Genomic DNA, 25,131 nt, shown 5'->3' with positions numbered 1-25,131 from the left:
CCCTCTTGCCCTATTCTAGATGTCTGTGTTGTAGCTTGCCCCCACCCACAGTCCATACTGTAGATTGATACTCCTGCTGTCCATGTTGTTGCTTGCCCCAACTACTGTCCGTGTTCTTGTTTGCCCCCCAACCACTGTCTGTGTTCTTGCTTGCTCCCTCTCTCCTCTTGCTGTCCATCTTGCCCCCTCTGCCTGCCACAACAAATATAAAAGAGATGCAATGTTCTCAATACTGGCTGTATCATAGCACTTATTTAAAAAAAACTTTCAGCCATGCTTCCTGCCTCCCATTTTGTCCAAAAATAAGAGAGTTGTTGCCTTCCCCCTTTTTAGAAGTAGCATGCTACGCTTACTCACATAGTACTGTTATGTCTCAGTTGCGCACAAAGCACAGAAAAGTATGCACACAAACACTGCCGTTGCCGCACAGAAAAAAAAAGAAATATATTAGAGGGAACATTGGTCTTGAGTGATGTAATATGTGAGGTCCTAAGTGGTATATTTCAAGGGAGCAAGGTCAAAATCTGGGCATTTCGAGGGTGCAAGTTATTGTCACTTGAGTTAAAGATGACATGAATTTCACAGTTTTTTTAGGGTTGCAAATGATATTTTTTTGTCTGAATTTTTGTCCCACTGAATGTCACTTTAACAGTGAATTTCTATGTTTTTTAATGCTAAGTAATATTTTATTACCATACCGTAACCCATGCCATGCGCTACTTTTGAACATGTGCGGCATAGCAGCAGGGCTTGTCATGCGGCCAGGACCTGCACCCAATTCCCATTGGCAGCTAATCTGCGGTTCTCACAGCGTGCCCGCTGGTGACCACCCCATATCTGGCCAATCCTTAATGGTTGCACATGAAATCCTTGGACACTTATCTATATTTTGTGATTTTTGTTTCCCAAACACATATGATAACCTCAATGCTCACACTGAAGAGATCTAAAAGTACATAAATGATCATGCTTGCACTAATGATGGGTAGATTGCCATGCCCATACTCCTTCTGAATTAGCCTCATTCCTTTGCCACACAAGGACACACAAGGCAAATCCAATACCTCGGATGACAGTATGCAAGAAATGCAAGTGCTTATTTCTGAGGCCCAGTGTCAATAATAAATATTGCTACATTGAGGTAGGTAGGGTACATGTGTCCCTCTGCTGCTGAGAGGACTCATACTTTTTAAGTCTGATTATAACACACAGTACATCTATGGTACATTGCACACACAAGAAGTCTCAAAGCCACACTTGCCCGTGGGAGACTAATGGCCATCAGTCCTTGAAAGTTGTTACCCAGAGTGAACTGCATTTAGTGCAAGACTTACAAAGGTGTCAATGCCAATGATGTTAAAGGTCCTACAGGCATATGTGAATAGATTCATGATTTGTACCCAGCCAACAACAATGACCCATATGCACAATTGTGCAAGGGTGTTGTGGTACTGGCAGGTACCAGTGTGTCCCAGCCCAGCCTAGAATCTGTTATCTGTTTTGGCAAAACTATACCTACTAAACTTGCACAGAGTGCAACAGTAGTATGCTGCCTGTGTTGTGTTGTGAGTAAAAATTCCAAAGAGGTCCACTAACAGTGGTGAAAGGTGTAGAAGGCTTCACACTTAACTCTTTTACAATCAATTTGCCATAGGCCTCTGACAAAACAATATTTACCTAAAAAGCCTTCAGGTCAATAGCTACATCATGTACTACACTCAAATTACTCATTGTAGCAACTCATATATATGAAATGATGAAAAAGCATTGAAAGTAGAAAAACATTTAATCTAAAATAATTATCTAACCTACCTACATCTATCTAGACTAATTAACATTAACACTACTTTACACTATCCTAACTTAGTATAAACTAAGTACACCTTCCTAGTCTATTCTATATAACCTTAACTCTAGCCTACACTACCCTAACTTATCCTAAACTGTATTACTTTCTATACACAATCAACAAATTAAACATCTATCCCCCACCCACTTCATACATTCAGATCAGCACAATAGAGAAAATAACCACATCCTAAACATACATTATCAATACATGTACATCTAAACAAATATATGGTCAATGCATGATGCTGTCACTTTGCAATGGCACTTCTACAGTCAGTTCCAAGCATTTACTTATATAGGCAGCTTCCTACCAATGCAAGTGTTGCAAAGGTTGTGACCCATGCGACTGGCCTAATGTGTTGGATCAATTTTAGAGGTCTGTGTGATGCTGGATCACACACAGTGGACACACTTCTTTTGGGACAGGATTAGGGTGGCACCGTTTGGCGGGTATGTTTGACAGAAAGCAGTGTTAAGTTGGCAAATCTGGGTCTTTGTTAGTCTGTCATGTGCCTGTAACTTGATGACAGGTGGTGCCCCAAGCATAGGTGGTGCAGCAGGTTGCCAACAGAGTAAGCCTGGGTTCAAGGAATTCATGTGCAGTCCCCATAACATGGGAAACAGTAGGCAGCATGGCAGCAAAACAAGGCAGACATTATGAGCTGCAGGGTCACACATCAATTGTCACAGCCATTGCCATGGTACACACCAGTATGCCCCCTCAGTAAAATGTGCATGTAAAGATGGCTCCAGAGGCCTAGGTGCTACACTATTGCATTCACCATTCTGGCTTTGCTCTCTCTTTGTGCAATGTGTGGGGAATCTGTCACTGATATGTGTCATGGATGCAAGACACACTTCAAGGAGGACAAAGGCAGGCTGGCCACTCATACTACAGTGTATGTCTAGCCCAGTTTGCACATGTTCAGGATTTTTAAACACCATCAGGTGCAATTCCAATTTGCAACATGTTTTTGTGAGGCAATCATGTCTTATGCACAAAGCTAGGCGGCGCTTGACCAACGTAACATGGTACATATGCAATGCTCAGTGAATGTTATATATTTACTCCAACCCAGGTCTACCTTGCATAGCCTTCTGAGTGTCCATCCGTCTTATCTGATGCATTGCAACATAACACACTGCATTGCCTTACCCAGCACCAGAGACAGATTCCATGACCATTGCATGGGTTTACTCATGCAACTTCCTTTGCTAGGACACATTCCCACACATGCAAAACAAGGGAAACCTGGGAATGATCCAGAAAGTACAACCATCCCAGGAGTAGGGTATCAAGGTGTTGTACCTTAGATTATCCTTCGAACTTCATATTTCAACGTGTGCTTCATTCTGAAGCACACACACACGGCAAAGTATGTATTCACAGGATATTTTGAATAGCAGGAAGGCACACCTTCATCCACAAATACATTCCTGCATGCAAGAGAAGAACAAAAGGAACAATTGATAAGCATGATGCAGAACAATTCAAACATTCACCCCCAGTCACAAGGATCTAGGTTTCTTTGTTTGTTTGCTCAACACACCACCCAGCTGGACCCACCCATAAGCAAATCAGTCTTGATCCTGTACCTCGTGGTAACAGTCTAGCCTGAACTGCCAAGCCAGGCCCTCTCTGGACTGGAAACAACTATACTGGGGATGGTGTTGGAGAATCAACCCTCATCAGCCAGGCTAGTTTGAATCCAGTAGTGCAGTGAGCATTGGACCCACGACTGTGCATACCTTTACCACATAGGAAAACAAAAGGAACAATGGATGGATGAAATGCTAAACAATGCAAACATTCACCAAGTCACAAGGATCTGGGCTTAATTCATTGTTCTTTTGCTCACCATGCCCCCCTGCAAGACACAGCCATATTGAAATCAGTCTCGACCCAGTTCCTCTTTGGAACAGTCCATCCCGAACTGCCAAGCCAGGTCCGCCCTGCACCAGACACAAGCTTCCTGAAATCGGTTTTGGGGCATCAACACTAATAGGCTAGACTAGCTTGAATCCAATGGTGCAGTGATTAGGGGACCCACGTCTGGGCATACACTTAGCACTTAGGAAGACTAAAGCAGAAGGAACAATTGATGGACCGGATGATGAACAATGCAAACATTCACGCCCACTCACAAGGATCTTGGTTTAATCCATTGTTCTTTTGCTCACCATGCCACCCCAGTTGTACCCACCCATATGTTAATCAGTCTTTTATTTTTATTGACTTTTATTCATTTAGTCATCAATACAGCTGAGATACATGAATACATATTTGATACAATCCTAACCCAAAACAATACAACTTGTTTAACAACTTGCAGTGCATATCTGCCTAAATCATACAATACATCCAAGACATCTTGCATCCCATATCCATCCCCAACAATATAAATCAGTCTTGACCCTGTTCCTCATGGGAACAGTCCAGCCGGAACTGCCACGCCAGGTCCTCCCTGGACCGGAATGAAGCATCCTGGGACCGGTTTCGGGGCATCACCCCTCATAAGCCAAGCTAGCTTGAATCCAGTGGCACAGTGAGCTTGAACCCACATCTTGGCGTACCCTTCCCACTGAGGGAGACAAAAGCAAAATGAACAATTGATGAATGCATTGCTGAACAATACAAACATTCACCTCCGGTCCTAAGAGCATGCACATTGAAAATGATATATTTAATCCAACCCAAGTCCACCTTGCATAGCCCTCTGATGGGTCATTTATCTTATGTGATGCAGTGCAACACAACACACTGCATTGCCTTACACATGTTCCATAATTAGAGACACATTCCCACACATGCAAAACAAGGGAAACCTGGAAATAAGCCAAAAACTACAACCTTATAAGGAGTGGGGTAACACGGTGTTATACCTTTGATTTTCCTTGTAACTTCATCATTCAATGTGGGCTTCACTCCGCAGAACATATACATGGCAAAATATGCATTCACAGGATTTTTTGCTTAGCATCAAGGCACACCTTCATCCACAAATATATTCCTGCATGTAATTGAAGAGGAAAAAGAACAATTGATGGGCATAATTTGATATTTGATATTTGAGGGGATATTTCTAAAGCGCAGCGTTCGCTCCGAAGGGAGCATCATGGCGCTGAACAATTCAAACATTCACCCCCAGTCACAAGGATCTGGGCTTAGTCAATTGTTTCTTTGATCAACAAACCACCCCAGCTGGACCCACCCATATGCAAATAAGTCTTGACCCTGTTCCTCATGGGAGCAGTCCACCCTGAACCTTCATCCACAAATACATTCCTGTATGTAAGAGCAGCACCCGGGCACCATGGTGCAAGGGTGCTAGAGTTAGTCCTAGCCAGCCAAAATAACACTGACGAAGGGGAAAGGAAGGAATGCATGGTATACTATTAGATACAGCACTTTCCTGACTGTTTACTTCACACATAGCAGCACAGTAGAGTGATTTCCTGCCCTGCACTATGCAGCCATACTCATTTAATGACCCTCTGTTTACTGTCACAGGAGATTTGTGGAGCAATAATGTGATACGCATGTGATTGGCTACCACTAGCATCATGACAAGCAGCACATACATTCATTCACCACGACTAATTGGTTCTACAATCCCTTTGGACTGTACTTGAGTATATGAGGGAAACACATAGTACCAGCACAACAACATTAACCATGTGCACACTGTACAACTTTAGAACCTATGCATTCAGCACATGGTTTTATCATGTACACATATTTTGATCAACATGATGTTCGGATGGGGTGATTGTAACACACATCAACAGACCTTTAAAAGAGGTGAGGGAACCAGTAGGTCTCACTGCAGTGGACCAGGGTCCCATGGTCATGCTCACTACTACTACTCAATAAACATCATGCTGTAAACCACACTTGTGCTCTGTATTACTTCTGTTTGCCCATCAAGTAAAATATTATTAACTAAAAAAAAATTGCCACAATTTGGTCACTTCGCCGTCGACCAGCCATTATGTGGTGGATCCTTTCTCCATTATAACCATCATCCTCCATTTGCTCAGTCTCTTCGGACTCCAAGTTCCATGGGACTCTTGTTCATATATGTGGAGGATCGCACCAACAAGTATGTTTTTGCGCACCAAAGTGGGGAGTATAACGATCTGCCCCCTGACAAAGTCCAGGTATCTCAACCTGGACTTCAGTACTCCAAATGTTCGCTGAACAACATTTGTTGTTTTGATCAGTGCCTATTTGTACCATTAATGTGACTCCAAAAGGGGATGCACAATTGGTGTCAGACCCATGGCTGCAAACCGTATCCTTTGCCAACTGAAAGTAGTACAAATACACCTGTTAATGATTACGCACAGAGACATGCCTGTCCATATGTGTTATGTTTACTGACACACCTTTTATAGTATATATGTTATATGTACAGTGGACCATTAGTTTATATATGAATCATACAGTTCTCTATGTCATTGCTAATGTTGACCATGTCCTGATACTCTGGACACATCAGTGGATCTGATTTTCTGCCATGTATTAAGGCCTTGTAGGCTTGAATAGTGCCAAAAAGTTTGATACTTGACCCTGGAACTGGAATTCTGCCCACTCGTAACTTTCCAACTTTCCTGCCCCTACCCCGGTCCACCACGGGCTTGTGCCGATTGATGTGGGGAGTAGGGCGGCCAATTAACATTCCGAACGCTGGGAGGGTAGAGTCAGGGGCCAGGGCGTTTGTGCATTTAAGGCAAGGTCTATGACTGCTCGCTGTGGACGCGCAATAGTAATCTGTTGCGCTAGCTGCTGCAGGAGGTGATTTGTTTTTTACGCTGCTCTGTTTTTTAAAATTAAATTGTTGTTGACAACCTACCTTGTGTATGTACGTGCCTGGAACTGGAACACTGCCACTCGTAATGCCAGCAATTTCCAACTTCCCCGCCCCTACCCCGGTCCACCACGGGCCTGTCCCGATTGAAGTAGAGGGTAGGGGGGCCAATTAACATTCCGAAAGCTGGGAGGGTGGAGTCAGGGCGTTTGTGCACTTAAGGAGATGCACTTCAAGGCCGCGCAGCGGACGCCCGCAGGAGGCACGCCAAAGGCAAGCCCATATGTGCCCGTCCGCGCCTGTGCCGCATCCAGCACCAGCCCCCCTGCTCGAGTCCACCCATCAAAGCGACTCAGCTGGTCGAGATCAAAACTTCTTGCACTGAGACTCGGAACTGAGTGTAGCCATAACAGGTGCAATCCCTTGTGGCTGCTCAGCAAGCAGTTTACATGTAAGTATTGCTCCTTTTCCCTCGCTCTGTCTCTTCCGCGCTTGCAAGTGGATAGGGCAGAAGGGCCATGCCAAGCACCCCCGCGAGAACTTAAAGCCTGCCTTCTTAACTGTCGGTCTCTTCCAAAGCATGCAAGTGAGATCTGGCTATCACTTACTTCTTATTCTTGGGACCTGATGTTTCTAACGGAGACATGGATAAAAGACACTTCCAACCCAGACGGCACCCTAGCAATTCCTGCTGACTATCAATTAGTAGGGATTAGCAGACCTGGCACAAAAATGGGAGGGGGGTTGCCATAGTACTCAGGTTGCATTGGAAGATAACATCCAGGGAAATAAATACAACTGGGCTGATTGAAACAATGTATTTCAGCATCTCAGATTCATCGCACTTAATTTTTGCAGGGGTGCTGATCTACAATCCTCCTAATACTCAGCCCATGTACGTTGCAGAGGTATTAGTGACCTTGGCTGACTTATCCTTAAAACACCCCCACTTCACTATATTAGGTGATTTTAATCTAAATATTGATGACTGCACCTGTGCAAAGGCAAGGTCCCTGGTGGAAACTATGGTGGGTATAAATCTCAACCAGAAAGTAATTGGCCCTACCCACATAGGGGGTCATATCCTAGGACCTTATTTTCTCTAACCTACCAGGCCTTTCTACCCTAATACCACTCCCTCTGACCTGGTCAGATCACTTTGCAATCCCATCCAATCTAAATGCACTTCCTACCCCTGCTCTTCATTGTAGGACGAAGAACTTAGGGAGAAAGTGGTATAAAGTCACATGCGACACGCTCGAACCTGCACTGACCACTTTAAATTGGCAACTCTCAAACAACTTGAATGCCGACGTCGAGAAATTCAACCTGCACCTCACCACAGCTGTAGAGACAATTGTCCCCTTAATTACACTTTCCTCGGCCCGGACCAAACCCTTTGTGCCTTGGTTTTCCCCGACTCTGCAGGAAGAAAAAAGTAAATGTAATAGGCTTGAACGCCTATGGCGTCGTTCTTATGACCCTCCTGCTAAAATAGTATACAAAGATGCTCTAAAAAGTTTCATAAAATTAAACAAATTACTATGAAAGAACATTTTACTAATAAAATCGACACCGCTGATAACTCTGCAAAAGCTTTATACCAAATCGTGAAAGACTTCACAAAATTGGCGGCTCTCACTTACTCTACTAAAACTAGCCAAGAGCTATGTCATGGTCTTTCTGACTTTTTTCATGTGAAAGTTATTAACATCTTCTCTTCCTTTAATGCTGTTGTAAGGTCCAGCAAGGAGATTGCTTCTCAAAGCCTCGCTCCCACTAGTGATAAGGGGTTGTGTACCTTTAAAACTATCTCAGGGGATATGGCCTTGCAAAAAATACAGCGGTGTAAGTCAGGTTCCCCATTAGACCATGTGCCCGCCCAGGTGTTCACAGCCGTGGCACCGATTGTCATGCAACCTCTGACAGCATTATGGAATGCCTCCCTTATTTCGGGTCATTTCCCGGAGGCATGGAAACAAGCCATATTGACCCCGCTTTTAAAAAAGTCAGAGGCGGACCCGGCTGTATATAGTAAATATCGTCCAATATCTCTTCTCCCCAAACTAGCAAAGATTTTGGAAAAATTCGTCCAAGAACAACTCTCCGACTATCTAGAGTCAATTGATCTTCTTCATGACTTACAATCAGGATTTAGGTCCGGATATAGTACGGAGATGGCACTATTGGAAGTCATGGAGACCACAAGGGAGAGTGTGGACAGAGGAGAGGTAGCCATGCTGGTGATCCTCAATCTGTCTGTGGCTTTGGATATGGTCTCCCACTCCATACTGCTGGATAGACGCCACGATATAGGGATCTGTGACACCCCCTTGCCTGGATCAAGTCATTTCTTACTGACAGAACACAACAGGTGTGGTGTCGTCCCTTCAAGCCTAAAGATAAAAAAACCCTCAGCTGTGGAGTCCCTCAAGGGTCGACTCTCAGTCCTCTCTTTTTTAATGTCTACCTCGCACCCCTGGCAAAGGTGATAGAGGCATATGGAGTCAGAGTGGTCTCATATGCTGATGATACACAGCTAATTTTCTCTTTTAGAGACCACTCTGACCACGGATTTGTGAATTTTAAAACATGTCTCTCCAACATTGTATCCTGGATGACTAATAACACTTTGAAGCTTAACGCCGATAAAACAGAGGTGCTATTTTTTAATCAAACAGCCCCCCTACAGCCTGCCAAGTGGTGGCCGTCAGAGCTGAACCCGCCCCTTCCCCTGTTAAAGTTGTGCGCAATCTGGGCGTTCAAATTGATAATGAATTATCCTACAAGACCGAAATTCACAAAGTAACTTCTGCCTGTTTTGGTAAACTGCGCATGATAAAAAAGATCTCCCCCTACCTGCCCATGGAATCAATGAAAACTGTAGTCCATGCCCTCATTACCTCCCACCTGGACTACACCAACAGCCTCTATGTGGGAGTTCCAGCCTACATCTTACAACGGTTGCAGATCGTGCAGAATTCTGCAGCCAGGCTGATCTGCAAGGTCCCTTACCGCCACTCTATCTCCCCTCATCTGAAGAACCTTCATTGGTTGCCAATACCCTCCCGTATCCAATTTAAAGTCCTGGTACTTATTTTCAGGGCTCTGAACGGGAAGGGTCTGGATATCTCAGACGAAGGTTGAAGCTAGTCCATTCATCATGTGCTCTCTAGATCTAATCACCCCGTCTTCTGCTCCCCCCAGATTACATCGAGCTAGATAAGGTGGTAGAGCCTTTGCAATGGTTGCCTCCAGACTCTGGAATGCCCTGCCGGTAAATCTTCGCCTGACTGATTCAGAATCACAGTTCAGAAGTAAACTGAAGACATTCCTATTCTCCAGCTGCTAACCTTAGGTTCCTCTTCGTTGCTGTCCTCAGCCCCGGGACACCCCCGTTGGGGGTAGCCGCGCGCTTAATAAATGTCAGAATAATAATACTAAATACTTACACATACATATGTCCTTTTGAAACTTCTTATATTGTTGCTTTACTACATAGCCTTTGTTTTGTTCTTTTACTTTAGCATGGGAATTTGGTGAATACATGTAGTGCATTTCCAACATGTGACTTGGATGGTTATACATTATGGTGAGAGTCTTCAGCTGATGCTTTTTAACACACAACTTGTCATGCTGAACTAGAACATGGGTATGGCAATGTTGGCCATTTTTATGTTGGACACACTGATGCAGATACAAGTATCATTTTATAAAAGACTTGGACACAGTACTTTAGGTTTTCGAAAATATGTATATGATGCTAACTTGAAGGGGATTCAGACCTTCTATGTCCTGATGCTGTCATCGTTGATGTGACACGAGAATGTTGAGATTGGGATCCTGAGTAGATTCTGATATCTTGCTCTGATTCTATGTAAGTTCCTGGTGTATTACATGTTTGACAGCATTGTTTTTGACTTTGTGATTTTAGCATTGATGGACCCATATGCAGGGCATTTGGCCAATTTGCACCACAAAACTGTTGATCTATCATACTGGTTATATATGTCAATGCGGCTTGATACCTGTGTGCATGTCTAGATAGACACCCCCGCGCCGCACGGCCACCAGCTGCTGCGTGTGCCCCAGTGCCTGCCTTCTGCCTCAGCGCCGGCCTCGCTGCCGCCTTGAGCGCTCCCCTTTGGTTTTCGCCGGTTTTTGACCGTAATTTGTGCTTGTTTTCTTTGTATGCCGTATGATCGTTTGTTAACTGTTTTGCCTCCGTTTTGACCTGCATTGTTGCCTGTATTTTTTGTACCTTTTCATCTTCGTGTTTTGCCCTCCATTTGTGCATTTGTGCTTGTCTCCTTCCTGTTTGCCCGCCTACCTCGCCGCCCCCCGCTCTCCCTCCCCGCTCCCGCTTCCCGCCACCGCCATTAGCCCCGCCCCTTTTCTCTTCTGTTCCCTCCCCACTCCCGCCTCCCAGCTGCTCCGCCCACCCGCGCACTTCGCCTTTAAATGGCGACCGTGCGAACGCGCAGCGGCCACGCGCAGCGGGCGCGCCGATTGTGCGCCGAAGGCGCGCCAAAGGTAAGCCCGTCTGCGCCCGTCCGCGACCGGATCGCGTCCAGTGCCAGGACCCCTGGCCCCCGAAGACCCCGACCGACCCGCCTGACGTACTCCGCCGCCACCCTCACCGCACTCAACTCCGGCCGACTCCCAGAATGCCACCAAGCCACTCCACAACGCACCCACGGACCTTTCAGCTGCCACGCCTGCAAGTTCTCTGCATCCGGACCAGCCTCGCACCAGCACCCGACAAGCCAAACACCAGCAGCACCCACCTCAAGTGCATCCTGCTCAACACCCGCTCCGTCCACAGACACGCCATCGAACTCTGGAACCTCCTAGACGCCACAGCCCCTGACGTTGCCTTCCTCACGGAGACCTGGATGAACGCCTCTTCAGCTCCCGACATCGCCATCGCTATCCCAGAGGGCTACAAGATCGTCCGGAGGGACCGAAACGCCAACCAGATGGGAGGAGGCATCGCCATCATCCACAGGAACACCATCCGTCTCACGACCAGCACCGACAACACCCTGACCAGCGCCGAACACCTGCATTTCCAGATCCACACCAACCCGAACACCACCCTCAGAGGCACCCTGATCTACCGACCCCCTGGACCACGCACACAATTCAGCGAGGACATCGCCGACTTCGTCAGCCCGCATGCCCTCCCCTCCGCTGACTACATCCTCCTGGGAGACCTCAACTTCCATCTAGAGAACAACAACGACCGCAACACCAGCACCCTGCTCGACAACCTCGCCAACCTGGGACTCAAGCAACTGGTGTCCACCCCCACCCACCTCGCCGGACACACACTCGACGCAGTCTTCTCTTCCAGCACAGACATCGACTTCAGCCACGCCACAGAGCTTCAATGGACGGACCACAGCTTCGTCCACTTCACCTTCAAGAGAATGACGACCCACCAACACCAGCAACTGGCCGCCCACAGAAGCTGGAACAAGATCACAGCAGACCAGCTCGCCACCTCCCTGAGCCAGCACCCTCCTGCCAGCTCAGCGAACCCCAGCCAGGCCGCCGACAACCTCACGAAGTGGATCAGCAACTGCACGGACGAACTCGCCCCACTGAGGACCCCGCCTAGCAGACCCGGCAGCAAGAAGGCTCCATGGTTCACCGAGGATCTCAAGAACTCCAAGAAGAACTGCCGAGCCCTCGAGAAAGCCTGGAGAAAGGAACCGACACCGGACAACAGGACCTCCTTCAAACTTGCCACCCGGAAACACCACCAGCTGATCCGCGCCGCCAAGAAAACAGCATTCAAGGACCGGTTGGACAACAACGCACACAACTGCAAGGAACTCTTCAACATCGTGAAAGAGCTTTCCAACCCCAGCGCAGGAAACAACGACATTACCCCATCGCAAGACCTCTGCAACTCCCTTGCTTCATACTTCCACAACAAGATCGCGGACATACACAACAGCTTCTACAACCAACCAACGCACACCATGACCGAACAACCACCCCCCACCACCACCCTCCACGCCTGGACCCCGATCAGCACCGAAGACACCATCCGCACGATGAACTCCATCCACTCCGGATCACCGACCGACCCCTGCCCTCACCACGTCTTCAACAAGGCCGACGCTGTCATCGCACCCCACCTGCGAGACATCATCAACACATCCTTCGACACCACCATCTTCCCTGAGAGCTGGAAACACGCCGAACTCAGCGCTCTACTCAAGAAACCTACTGCGGACCCCACCGACCTCAAGAACTACCACCCCATCTCACTCCTCCCGTTTCCAGCCAAAGTCATCGAGAAGACCGTCAACAAGCAGATAGCCGCCTTCCTCGAGACGAACGGATCCCTCGACCCCTCACAGTCCGGCTTCCGAGCCAATCACAGCACCGAGACCGCCCTCATCGCCGCCACCGATGACATCCGTTCCTGATGGACAAGGGAGAAACAGCGGCCCTCATCCTCCTAGACCTCTCCGCGGCATTCGACACGGTCTGCCACCGCACCCTAGTACGGCGCCTCAGCAACATCGGAATCCAGGACAAGGCGCTGGAATGGATCATCTCCTTCCTCGACGGAAGAACACAGAGAGTCCGCCTACCACCGTACAAGTCAGAGGCCTCCGAAGTCATCTGCGGCGTCCCTCAAGGATCATCTCTGAGCCCCACCCTCTTCAACGTCTACATGAGCCCCCTCGCGGCCATCGTACGCAAACACAACCTCAGCATAATCTCCTACGCCGACGACACCCAGCTGATCCTCTCCCTGACCAACGACCCCACCGCCGCCAGAGCCAACCTGCACAAAGGGATGAAAGAGGTAGCCGAGTGGATGACGACCAGCCGCCTGAAACTGAACTCGGACAAGACGGAGGTCCTCATCCTGGGCCCCTCACCCTCCGCCTGGGACGACTCCTGGTGGCCTCCCGCCCTGGGCACCGCACCCAAACCGACAGACCATGCACGCAACCTGGGCTTCATCCTGGACTCCTCCCTCTCCATGACCAGGCAAGTCAACAACGTCTCCTCGGCGTGCTTCAACATCCTACGCATGCTACGGAAGATCTTCTGGTGGATCCCCACCGAGACCAGGAAGACCGTCACCCAGGCCCTCGTCACCAGCCGACTGGACTACGGCAACGCCCTCTACGCCGGTACCACCGCCAAGCTCCAGAAGAGACTCCAGCGGATCCAGAACGCCTCAGCCAGACTCATCCTCGACATCCCATTGGTGTCCAATTTTTGTTGTTGGGTCTTGGGGAAGAGGAGGTACAGGGTTGTGTGTCTGAATATGGCGTCACATAACAAAGGGTAGTAAGGCAGAAATGATACCTTTGAGATTCTTGCCACTCTTGCTGTTGTGATCTGGAAGGAACTGGATGTCAGAATATGGAGTACAGAGATCAGTTTGACCTGTTAGGAAATGTTACCGGGTCTGGCAATTGACAATTGGAGACTTGAGAGATCTTGTGGAACAATTCAATGATGGACTGCTCCCTGTGTCTGTAAAATGTGATGACCTCATCCTTCCTGAGGTCAATGAGGGATAGGTGCTGCTGAAAAACAGGCTCCCTCTTCATCTGCTGCCTATGTGCTGGTGGTTTCCACACAACTCCTAGCTGCAATGAGCTCTGTGGTAGAGTTGAGCTTTCAAAGTCATTTTGTATGGTTGATATTTTCCTATCACAACCACTGCATCATTTCCTATGCCTGGGTTGCTGCTGCACATACAGTTTTATGCAATTCAGGCTCTGCGTGCCACTTGCCAATGATGCATCACACATTGGTAAACCCGTAAATATCACTGTGCTAGATTTGCATCAGATTTTGTGCAGAAACACCTGCCATGCATATTTTAATATTTGCATGGTGGAGCAGGTTTATCCGCAGCTTTTTTGTGATGCAGGAGTTCAAAAACGACGCATTTGGGCAAATGCATCATCTTGTAAATATTGAGTACTGATTGCACCATTGTTGCTTCAGAGTTAGTGATGCAAAACCGGCACAAGCCTCTCATAAATATGCCTCTCAGTGGCAGTCACAAGTGTGATTTACAAAAATGCCTTACAAATAGGTTGTGGGTTATCCCAACAATACATTACTTACCTGTGGATTTCTATGCACATGCTGACATTCAAGAGTTGTAATATTGTACTATTGACAATTTTTGTCTAAACCTGAGATTTATCAAGTACAGATATTTATTTCTGAAAATTCAGTGAAACTTTAGAGACATATGTTGTTGAGCAATGTATAATCTATGGGTAGCGACTTATAGATGGTTCAAGTAGCAGAATAATTGTACACATTGTTGTTATGATGTACGCCATTCTGCTTATCTCAAGAATGAGCGTGAGAAGTTTTACAAACATGCCCTATTAACGGCAAAAGAGTAGATCTGAAGCCATTGCCTTACATTTTAATGTCAGGTTAGGTATTTAAGAGGTGATGTTATTACAGTTAAAAAAACCAAGCACTCTTTGAACAGTATTTAAGATATAATAAACAGCTGATTGCATTCATATCTACTGAGACATTATGTTTCTTATGCACCCGAATAATAGTAACAAGAGCACAATTTCTACTAAATGTAGGTGCTTTCACACATATGTTTATGTCCTGCATGTTGTGAAAGGTTACTCCCATTAGCACCACAGAGGTGATAGAAAATTAGCTCTAGGAGTAGCTCACTGAATTCCTTCCTGTAGGAAGTGCACCTAGTATATAGTCACATTCATTGGATTATATATATATTTACTGAAACAGGTTAATGTGAAGTTATGGTTAGGTAAACAATTCACCGCCAACATAACATTGTAATCTAAAAATAAACACTAAAATTCATCTCTAATAACTATCTCAAGTAAATATCACTTGCAACCCCCATGCGCTGTCTTGTCATCAAAGATGTAATTTCATTTGTTGCTGTGGTGTTATCAAGAATGTCATAGAGCATGTCATGAATGATGTAATAAGTGGGAAAATTAGCAGTGCATGACAACGGCGCATGCTATAGTTACCTTAGGGCATTAAGGCTTTAGGCATCAGGGCACAGCGGTTGTGACAAGGCCCTGTGTCCAACCCCATTGGCAGCCAACCCCATTCAACACAGCCAGATGGCTGCAGGGACTGACATGTGGCCAGGCTTTGTATCCAGCCCTCCATAGGCTGCCGACCCGACTCCAAAGGAGGGAGTCTTGCTTCCCCATTACCCAAGTCACTATTGGCCCTGGAGACCTCATTCCCTGGGTTCTTTTGTTTATATAAAAGGTAGTGCATGCATTCAGCCCCCATTCTCAAGCTACTATTGACCATGGGGGCCCCACCCTAGGAGCCAAAGACATTACTATCGAGAGGCAAGTGGTTTCCCTCCACAAACTCAAATGGCCATCTGAGAACCTCATCTGCATAACATTGGGGGCCAAAGGTGATGCCCTAGGTCCCCTGTGGCTCCCACTAATTACCACACTGGAGCCAGCATTGTTCCTGCTCGGTAGAAGCAGCTGTTTCTGTTTGTTCATACTGGGCAGGAGCATTTATAGTTTCCCTGCCTGTAAGAGTGCAGGTAGGGAATCAAAAATCTCCTCCCACTTAGTGGGAGCATTTTCAAAGCTACTGCTGGATAGGAGAATATTACTTTCAAGCTTTTTATGTTTAATATATATTTAGGCCTCAAGGAAAGATCCCTCTGGGTCCCTACCTCCTGAGTCATGTACTGGCTGCCAGCAACATTTTTCCTTAATGTTCTGCCAGCCATGGGAGCATGTCCCAAATGGGAGCAAATTGGCCCAAGAAAAAAAGAAATATCTGGACCAATCAGAACACTCTATTTTTAAAAAAAGGGTTCCAGGGACTTCATCCAGATATACAAATATTGTTATCCTTTCATATTTCAAACCTTACTCAGTGGTATTACACCAAATCACAAAAAGCTAATTTTCTTGGTGGAGATTTGGCTTCCTGCGAAATGTAATGTAATTGACTTCAGCAATTTTTGCAGTAGGGTTGTTCGAAAATGTAAATGGAAAATGCATGGGGATTTTGTGCTTTGGAACCCCACTTTTATTTGGCCCTGCTTGCTGGATTATCCTGAAACTTTCCAGACACAAACTAGACAAAAATTAGCACTTGTTTTGGAATGCTTCCTGAGGATTCGATTAAAAAAAAAAAGTAATTTCCTATGGATTCGCTGAGCTAAAAAAACTACCCTGTGTCGACTGGGCAAGTTAAGTGAGATTCTTCCATCCCTTTATAAACACCTGTCTCTAATTTCATTTTAATTGATGACTTGTGACACACCCAGTCACTGATTATGAAGAAAAGACATCAGAAGACATCAGAAGTCAACTGTAATAAGTTATTAGTGTTCTGATGTCACAATACCTGCAGCCGTAGCCTGCAATGAAAAAGAAATGTGTTTTTTTCTTCTGCTTTGTTTTTCTGCTTTACAGTGACAAACAGAATGAACGTTTATTGTTGGCTCTACTTAGATAGTCATAGAAAAGTTAGACTCTCTTTGCATGTTTCTATACATTCCAAACTATTGGTCTTTTTTTAAAAGAAAACTGACTTGAACTGAACTGTTTGTAATAGCTGTTTGCACCAAATATCAAATAGTATTATGATTTGTTTAATTTTGCAGTAGAGACAAACATGCTCTCTCAATCATAGGAAAGAGCTATGCACCAAGGTTTTTGGTGATTAGTGGGAAAGGTGATGGTGTGAGCATGTATTTTATAGGATAAAGAACTCCTTGCCATACATAATAAGGATATTGCAAGCCACTTCTGAGCTCCTTAACCTTACAAAAGAAATTAGCAAACAAAGAAATTGTTTTCCAATGGAAACACAATCTTATCAATAACCGGCTAGTGGCCACAGCCACTGGGTAATAAACACATATAGGTAGTGATAGGTAGAACCAAGTTTCCATAAAAAAATCTTTGTTTGACTTGCCCATACCTTTGCCGTTGTTTTACCAATCTTTATGAAAATTTAAAAAAAAAATGTTTAAAAGTAGGTTCTGTGTATCATGTAAAGTTTGGGGATGATCCATGCAGAGGGGACCAAGGAATAGGGGTGTGAAAAAAGGGTTCATTTGTAATATTAATTCCGATAGGAGCCTGTTGTTGTACCTACGGCACAAAACACTGGACAAAGTTACACCAAATTTGGCAGAAAGGTAGATATTGTTATGTAGATTTTTCTTTTGTTATTTGGTGCAAATCCATCCAGTAGTTTTTGATAAATTTTAGCAAACATTTAAGGATATATATTACGCAATTACATATGGATGCTCGTGCCATCTGGAATGCTGTGATTGGCTGGACGTAACCTGAACAGAAAGTTGCTGCCATGTTTTATCATTCAGGAACAATTCCCTGGGCTAAACATTTATGTGAGAGATAACATAAGGAGTCTCAGTGGAGTACTTCTGATCCCTTGTTTGAGAAATGGATGTATTAATGACAAAAATGATGTGTTTGAAATTGATTTTTTTCATCAGGCACGATTTTCCTAATGACGATGTGACCACCAGCACAGTCACCCTCATTTTGTCATGGGTACATCGTGAGTATCATTGCAACATTGTGAATATTGGTGGAAATATAAAAAAAATCAATGAATTAATAATACACATTGCATTATATTAAGATTCTGATGAATGTTTTTATGGAGTTATGTAGATAGTGATTTATCTAGTTTGATGATTAGAAGTAATTATATAAATATCATTTTTTAATGTGGTGGCGCCTATTGAATTCCTGATTCCGCTTTTGTGCCGTATCTGCAGGGATTGGGATTACCAACATCATCGCGATCTCTGGCCTTCTGCGAAAATGGAAAAAGGTTTTAGAGATAGTTGTTCTAGAAATACACTTGAAAAACATGAGTTTAAACTGTACAGTAATAAACCCCTAGTGTGTAAAATATGTGTGCATATATGTGTTTTTCACTGTATGGAAATGGCGCAATCGTCACAGTAAACGACATTGTTGTGACTCCTCGAATAACGGTGAAATCGGAAAATAGATCTTAAAGATGGATTTAACTTAGTACCACAACATAAGTTTAAACATGTTTTTAAAGAAGTATGAATATTTTAATGTGTGTAGCGCAATAATTAAAACAATTATTTTACTTACAATTTTGGGGATGTGCTTGTGGCTGTTGAATGTCTGCTTTTGTTTACTGTTGTTGCGACGTATTGGGACCATCGGAACATCACTGCGAAGATTCCTAAAAAACTATAAAAAAGGCTCTCTATAAAAAAATATTTCAGGTTGGCTCTGACAAGAGCTTTGTGTTGATTGTTTGTGTATGACAGCTACTCATGAGGCTGGATGCAGAGTTTCAGGTTACCTAGAAACACCCTGTTGCCTTTATCTGTAAAGTGCGCTCCATCAGTTCTATAAATTCCATGCATGTCAAAATGTAGATTATTTTTATAGATACAACCCATGTGATGGTTTCTGAGAAATACAGAGACAGTGTTTTATTAACATGTTCCCTGGCTTCCTCAATCTATAGACAGAATTGATTTTACCACTTCCATTTCTATCTTTGGCTCATATTCGAGTACACCAAGACAGTGTGAGGGAAAAGTGCACCAGTTCAGCAAAGGTATCTTTCATTAGGATTTCAGAGACATTATAAATAAACTTGTACAAAACCAATTAAATTTACAGCACAAATGCAATAATAATAGATCTTGAAAATGAGATCTTGGAGATTTGCCTTAGTTGTTTTAAAAATACCTAGGGAACATGCAGCACTAAGGCTACAAGCTCCCCGGACAGTGTCAGGCTTCCTTGGGCTGCGTGACTATATGCTTAGAGTTTCTAGTGAAGAAAAGTTTCCCGATACTTATTCAGGGACTTAATCAGGAGGCAGTTCCTCCGCAGATTTGCCATAGCATGTCCTAAGGATAGACCTAATTCCCCTCCTTTTTTGCAGTGCAGTGTTCTGCCTTTCCAGAGGTTGACCCGGTAATTAGTATGTTGTGGGGTTTTTGAGCCAGGCAACCTGAATTTAAGGTAACCTTCCTCAGGTATCAATAGGAGCAGGCACACCCCCAGAGAGTATATTCCACAAGCATGCCAGTACACCTAAGACACTTTGGAAAGGCATGGCTCAAAAGGTGGTACAAATGTTCAATTACTCCAAAGGAAATAGGTTCCACACATAGGGCGGTGTAATTTGAGAAACTCTAGATATGCTTGGCACCTGTAATGGTTATGCAATTAATAAATCCTCCCCTTTTTGTTGGCTCGTGAGTGGCATGGTTTGAGTCATGCTAATGGAAAGGTCTTTGTCTTTTTTAATGTATTTAAATCTTGGTCAGCATGTTCTATTCATTAAATATTTTTGAGCCTTGGTTCGGCACGTGATATATGGTATAATAACCAAGAAAACAACAATATTCTTTATGGATGAACACCATATAGTTTCAACATTACATTCATTCAAACCAGGTAAGTCAAGAATCTTCAATGGTTGAGTAGTAAGGTCTTTATTCGGTTCAAAAAAGCATGGATTCTATCTTCATAAAAACAATGTTGTAGCCGGTGCCTACGCGTTTCGTCCAAAAGGACTTCTTCAGGGCAGGTAAGTCACTGTCTTTATTTAATCTGTCGCTTCATCTAAGGAGTTGTCTGCGAGTTACTTTCTCAGCATGGTTTCACAAGCATTATGTTAAATATCTTGTAATCTGTAAGTATAGTCTTTTCGTTGGGGGTCCCGTATCTTTGAAAAGTATTTCGTGCTGTCTTTAGTAAAGGTCTCTACTGAGCCGGATTATCGTAGGTCCAACTCATTGTTATGAAACGTGGATCCCAAACTTCATGGCATTGTAACTGCATCCGCTTAGCAGGTATCTGAAGGTTAAAGGCACACTCCAGGCAACAAAGCAGTCCTTCTAGGTGCAGCAAAGTAATCTTCTTAAGTACACCACAGGCCACAGCAGCAGGCAGTCCTCTGATAGTCCTTCAACAGGTCCAAGGAGCGAACTCAAGAGGGAGTCTGAGGGTTCTATTTAATGCCTAGTGCCTTTTTTGAAGTAGACGATTTAACTCCTTTACTCTGGCTTTCTTGCTGGCTGCATGAATAATGCAGTGGTAGCAAGTCATTTGTGCCAAGGCAGGCACAGCCCATTAAGTTGCAAATGGGGCTGTGTCCAGCTACGCCTCTATTCTGCCAGTGATGACCCATCCAGGCACACCTAATATCTCTATTGTGGGACTGACTGGGAGGAATAAACAAAGTTCAACTGCAAACTACACCCGGTCAGGTGAACCAGGCACAGCCTGTAGGCACCAAATAGTGCAGGGAAACACCAGCCTTCATAAAAGCGGCATTTGCAAAATTGTTACATAAAATTTGACTGTACCGCTAAAGAGGGTTTTAAGTGACAGTTTCTCAAACACCAAACATGAAATGTTGACTAATAAGGCAACCCATTGCTATCATATGGGGAGGAAGACCACACAGAGGTCTAAACTAATTTAGGAGTTTTTTCACCACCAGGACATGTAAAACCTAAGAGTACATGTCCAACATTTTTTATAAAATTTACCCTGCCCTATCAGCTACCTAGGGCCTATCTTCTGGGTAACTTATATGCAATAAAGGGGAGTTTAAGATGTAGCAAAGGGTTTATTTTCCCAAGTGAAATTTGCAATTAAAATGGCATTTAGGCTGCAATATTAAACCTGGGACATGTTATAAGCAGCTACTTAATTGTGTAGCACAATGAGTGCTGCAGGCCCACTTATAGCATTTGAATTACATGCCCTGGATATATGGTATAACACTTTCCTATGTACTTATAAGTAAATTAAGTATGCCAATCTGGTGTAAGCCAATTTTACCACCCTTTAGGGATTGAGCACAAGCACTTTAGCACTGGTTAGTAGTGGTAAAGGGCACACAGTCCTAAGGGCAACAAAAACAAATTCAGAAAAAATAGGAGGGTGAGGAAAAAAAGTTTGGGGTTGACGGTGCTGAGAGGGTCAAGTACAACAATCATCATCAGGACACTGCATCAAGGAAGCTGGAGCAGTGGCAACACAGCACCTGAACCGGTTGCTGGAAAGGGCCTCACATACTCCTGATTGCTGTACAAATCATAGTCGGAGAAGGTGTCAAACGAATTGAAGGACAGTGCATGAGACTAACCACTACTTTTCCTACGTAGACTGTGCCTGACACCTAACACTTGTGTACCAGCACTTCTGGTGAGAGGAGAATTGCCAAAGGATAGTGTAATTCTGTTCACTTGTAACAATATGGATGTAGTTACATTCAATTGAGATCTGGGGAAGAAGCAGCCATCAACCTCGACTCAGAGTTCTGACCCCAAGGCTTTCTCACTTAGGGTGGCATGATTGACATTCCAGTGTGTAGGGGAATTAGCTCAAGCAATGCCTTAAACGTATTATTTATGAGATGTTAGCACAAGGTGGAACTGTGAATATGCTGGTGGGAGATAAAAAACGGATAACGGGGACAACAATTTTGCGTGGTTCCATAGCTACAAAGTGTAATGATATTGCACTTCATTTTGAAATAAAGAGGCCTATGGGGGCCTTTTCTAGAATCGTGGCATCTATCATTGTTAAACCCTCGTGTGTCCCATGAAACTAGAAATGCAATCTGAAGGACATAATTCCTGTACTGTGTGGACGATTAATCATGGCCTGTTCGTTAATTGTTCGGTAGGACCTCACAGTAACTGAACTATCAAGCTAGTACCTGTCTTCGCTCTACCGTCACTATTCCACTTGTCCTTGCTGCCTTCTGTGTTTTCCCTCAACACCGCAGTTCATGCGACCTTGTCTCGTCTACCATTGCTAAAACCCATTCTCGCTCTCCTTGCTCAGGTGTGTCTGTTGTAGTTCATTCACATTGTAAGGTAACCTGATCAGTCAGGTATTCTGAGCCACTCTCCCTTTAGTAGCAAGGTTTATTATCTGTCAATTTGTTCACAATTTCATGATATCATTAAGCATAATTCGTCAGCACTGTGTAATTTGTGTGTGTTTGTGGGTGAGTGTGTGCCGTCTGTGTGTGTGTGCCTGTGTGTATATCTCTGTATAAACATGCACCCTCGAAAGTACATTATTGCAAGGAGGGAATGCGCTACAACACATTTCAAAAGAATCATGTTTTGTATTTGTACTCCAGTAGGAATTAACTTTGAATTGCAAATTAATGGTTTCTTTTGATTCTCACGACAATACACCACATGTCCAAATGGCTAGTAACAGTATATATCATCAAACACCCTTATTCTAATGTATTCATTTCCTTCCTAACAGAGAACCTAGAATTAAATTGTCTGATCATTTTTTGTTTTGTTCCTGTAATTGCCACAATTCCCTTTCTCGAAGTGCAAGCTGTACCAGTAAGCAGTCAACATATTTGACAAGAAATAACATGATTTGCAGACGTTTCAAGGTCTCCAAAGTCCAGACTGAAGAAAATCATACCTTTATGATATGCCTCAACATTGTTGGTTAAATTATGTGTCATTTAACCTTCAAAGCTGTCAGCGGCTCTGATGGAAATGTCACCTGTATTGTAGGTTCAGCAGGTTCCCCTTCCCCACTGCTGCTGCTGAAATTATACAAACATGAGACACATCACATACATCCACAAAGTAAAGAAAGGAAAGCTTTTATTAGCATAATGCCATTTCTTCTTGGCATCGTGCTGTGCCACAGCTTTGAATATTTTAAATAGTCATGTCATTTATGAAAAGGACAAAAAGAAGACACCAAACCCATTAAAAATCGCAGTGACATAGTAAAATCAATATATTGCTAAGTTTGCAATGATGCCTTTAAAGATGCCACACCGTGATTTATTTATGAATTTGTAATCTCACCTATCTTTGATTAATGATCGAACATAAATAATGCAAGCCTTATCTGTAGGCACCCTACAACCTTTCCGACGTCTCCGTGGCACATTCGGTTTACCCAAACAGGCTTTCTCGCACAGCTTGCTAGGTGTTTTTTTCTCTACTTTTCAGAAGTGAAAAACTGATGTGAAATTGTTGCTTGTGTTATCAAACCAAGCTGTAAGACTAGTGTCAGGGCGAAAGAGCTTATACGTGTACATTTGTGGACGATTCACAGGAATGTGATTGGTGCATCTTGTAAAGATGCAGCTGAGTTTTCTGCACGATTAAGACTTTCAGGCACGGGGTGGGCCAGACCACACGAATAGACGCTATTCTTTCAGATGCAGGCTGGCCTCCATGATGTGTGTCTGCTGTTGTAGTATGCATCGGCTTCCATGATCCATTTTATCTGGCTGATAACAACCACCTCCTGGCCATTCCATGAAATGTTCGGAGCCGATTATATCAACAACCTTCTTGCCATTTACCCACGTCAGCAATGTGCCACTGGTATATACAAACATTAAATGCCCTGTGCATGTCAAAGCAATAATTTCCAGATTTACTCCTGACGTATCAGTTGAAAGGTAACACGCTATTGCCCTCTTCATATAAGCTGTGATATGTGAAATACAAAGTTTGCGCTTCCTGAGAAAGGATGTGTGTGTTCTGTCAGTGCTAAGCATTCACCTGAATCAACCATTTACCTAGTAGGACTTGTGCAGTCCAATGTGTGGTTGGACAGATGTGAATCTAGCAGCATTCCCTGCTACACCCCACCCCCCACCTCAAGTGTATGTTTTGCGATAGGAATGTTTGAGGGCTGAAAACCTAAATTTGATTTCTGAAGAAATGCACACCCATTGTCAGATGGGTTCTGCTCCTTTTGTACACCTAGATTTTTTTTTTGCTTTTAGAGCACCCGGTTCTGGAGATTTATGGAAGCTCGATCTCCCTATTGGAGTCTCACTTCCAGTAATTTCATGGTAAATCGGACTGCACGTGTTAGGCACCAGTGGCCTCCTTTCAAAATAAGCTACCTGGTACCGTACACAGTAACCTACCTGTGGAAGGTTTCCACTACAATTTGGACCTGTCAAAATGCCCCCTCTGACAGGCCTGATCCTTCCTTTTAAATACAAATACGTTAGCCATATGTAGGCCTTATTTCCCATAAGGCAAGGTGCAAATATGTAAAAGTAGAGCATGTAGAAATTATTATTCAAAATATGATTACAGTGAAACAACCGCAAAAACGATTTTCACTGTAGCAATGGCTGCTGCCATGGGGAATCATTTGGATACATTGTTATACTTTTATGTTTAAATATTTTTATTTTCATTATTACTTTGTTCACAGTTGCTTTTACTTTGTTCACTGTTGCTCATTTTTACATATTTAAATGCTAACATCCAATTGATAGCAGCTAGAAAAATACTTTTCACACTCTTTTGCATTGGGGTTTGAAGTCCTCTTTAATGGTGAGGTCGGATTTTAAATACTTATTTTAGAAATGTCCCTTTTAGAAAGTTACTTAACATAAACTGACAACC

The sequence above is a fragment of the Lissotriton vulgaris genome, chromosome 6 (assembly GCF_964263255.1).
Source record: "Lissotriton vulgaris chromosome 6, aLisVul1.2, whole genome shotgun sequence".
In the NCBI taxonomy this organism is placed as follows: Eukaryota; Metazoa; Chordata; class Amphibia; order Caudata; family Salamandridae; genus Lissotriton; species Lissotriton vulgaris.
This window is presented reverse-complemented; position numbering follows the sequence as displayed.